The 2500-nt window shown below is 50.8% G+C and overlaps 1 pseudogene; it reads left to right on the forward strand.

The window, feature by feature from the left end:
- Positions 1 to 2500, forward strand: part of LOC116062387 — a 61823-nt pseudogene that overhangs the window by 53058 nt on the left and 6265 nt on the right.

Raw genomic sequence — 2500 nt, forward strand, 5'->3', positions numbered from 1 at the left:
TGATTTTCTCCATAAGGATTTAGAATATCAGCCATAATGTCTAAAGGGACGGCAATAGTCCCGACCAAGCACTTTTACTTATAGCGCTAAAGGGACGGCAATAGTCCCGATCAAGCGCGTTTACTTAAAGCGCTAAAGGGACGGCAATAGTCCCGACCAAGACGTTTACTTATAGCGCTAAAGGGACGGCAATAGTCCCGACCAAGCACGTTTACTTATAGCGCTAAAGGGACACCAATAGTCCCAACCAAGCACGTTTACTTATAGCGCTAAAGGGACGGCGATAGTCCCGACCAAGCACGTTTACTTATAGCGCTAAAGGGACACCAATAGTCCCAACCAAGCACGTTTACTTATAGCGCTAAAGGGACACCAATAGTCCCGACCAAGCGCGTTAACTTATAGCGCTAAAGGGACGGCAATAGTCCCGACCAAGCACGTTTACTTATAGCGCTAAAGGGACACCAATAGTCCCAACCAAGCACGTTTACTTATAGCGCTAAAGGGACACCAATAGTCCCGACCAAGCGCGTTAACTTATAGCGCTAAAGGGACGGCGATAGTCCCGACTAAGCGCGTTAACTTATAGTGCTAAAGGGACAGCAATAGTCCCGACCAAGCACGTTTACTTATAGCGCTAAAGGGACGGCAATAGTCCCGACCAAGAGCTTTTACTTATAGCGCCAAAGGGACACCAATAGTCCCGACCAAGCACGTTTACTTATAGCGCTAAATGGACGGCAGTAGTCCCGAACAAGAGCTTTTACTTATAGCGCTAAAGGGACGGCAATAGTCCCGAACAAGCGCGTTAACTTATAGCGCTAAAGGGACGGCAGTAGTCCCGACCAAGCGCGTTTACTTATAGCGCTAAAGGGACGGCAGTAGTCCCGACCAAGCGCGTTTACTTATAGCGCTAAAGGGACGGCAATAGTCCCGACCAAGCGCGTTTACTTATAGCGCTAAAGGGACGGCAGTAGTCCCGACCAAGCGCGTTTACTTATAGCGCCAAAGGGACACCAATAGTCCCGACCAGGAGCGTTTACTTATAGCGCCAAAGGGACGGCGATAGTCCCGACCAAGCGCGTTTACTTATAGCGCCAAAGGGACACCAATAGTCCCGACCAAGCACGTTTACTTATAGCGCTAAAGGGACGGCAATAGTCCCGACCAAGCGCGTTTACTTAAAGCGCCAAAGGGACGGCAATAGTCCCGACCAAACGCGTTAACTTATAGCGCTAAACAGACGGCAATAGTCCCGACCAAGCGAGTTTACTTAAAGCGCCAAAGGGACGGCAATAGTCCCGACCAAGAGCGTTTACTTAAAGTGCTAAAGGGACGGCGATAGTCCCGACGAAGCGCATTTACTTACAGCGCTAAATGGACGGCAATAGTCCCGACCAAGCGCGTTTACTTAAAGCGCCAAAGGGACGGCAATAGTCCCGAACAAGAGCTTTTACTTATAGCGCCAAAGGGACGGCAATAGTCCCGACCAAGCGCGTTTACTTAAAGCGCCAAAGGGACGGCAATAGTCCCGAACAAGAGCTTTTACTTATAGCGCCAAAGGGACGGCAATAGTCCCGACCAAGCGCGTTTACTTAAAGCGCTAAAGGGACGGCAATAGTCCCGACCAAGCGCGTTAACTTATAGCGCTAAAGGGACGGCAATAGTCCCGACCAAGCACGTTTACTTATAGCGCTAAAGGGACGGCAATAGTCCCGACCAAGCACGTTAACTTATAGCGCTAAAGGGACGGCGATAGTCCCGACTAAGCGCGTTAACTTATAGCGCTAAAGGGACGGCAATAGTCCCGACCAAGCGCGTTTACTTATAGTGCTAAAGGGACGGCAATAGTCCCGACCAAGCACGTTTACTTATAGCGCTAAAGGGACGGCAATAGTCCCGAACAAGCGCGTTAACTTATAGCGCTAAAGGGACGGCAGTAGTCCCGACCAAGCGCGTTTACTTATAGCGCTAAAGGGACGGCAATAGTCCCGACCAAGCGCGTTTACTTATAGCGCTAAAGGGACGGCAGTAGTCCCGACCAAGCGCGTTTACTTATAGCGCCAAAGGGACACCCATAGTCCCGACCAAGAGCGTTTACTTATAGCGCCAAAGGGACGGCGATAGTCCCGACCAAGCGCGTTTACTTATAGCGCCAAAGGGACACCAATAGTCCCGACCAAGCGCGTTTACTTATAGCGCTAAAGGGACGGCAATAGTCCCGACCAAGCGCGTTTACTTAAAGCGCCAAAGGGACGGCAATAGACCCGACCAAGCGCGTTTACTTATAGCGCCAAAGGGACACCAATAGTCCCGACCAACAGCGTTTACTTATAGCGCCAAAGGGACGGCGATAGTCCCGACCAAGCGCGTTTACTTATAGCGCCAAAGGGACACCAATAGTCCCGACCAAGCACGTTTACTTATAGCGCTAAAGGGACGGCGATAGTCCCGACCAAGCGCGTTTACTTAAAGCGCCAAAGGGACGGCAATAGTCCCG

The sequence above is a fragment of the Sander lucioperca genome, chromosome 24 (genome assembly GCF_008315115.2).
Source record: "Sander lucioperca isolate FBNREF2018 chromosome 24, SLUC_FBN_1.2, whole genome shotgun sequence".
Lineage (NCBI taxonomy): Eukaryota > Metazoa > Chordata > Actinopteri > Perciformes > Percidae > Sander > Sander lucioperca.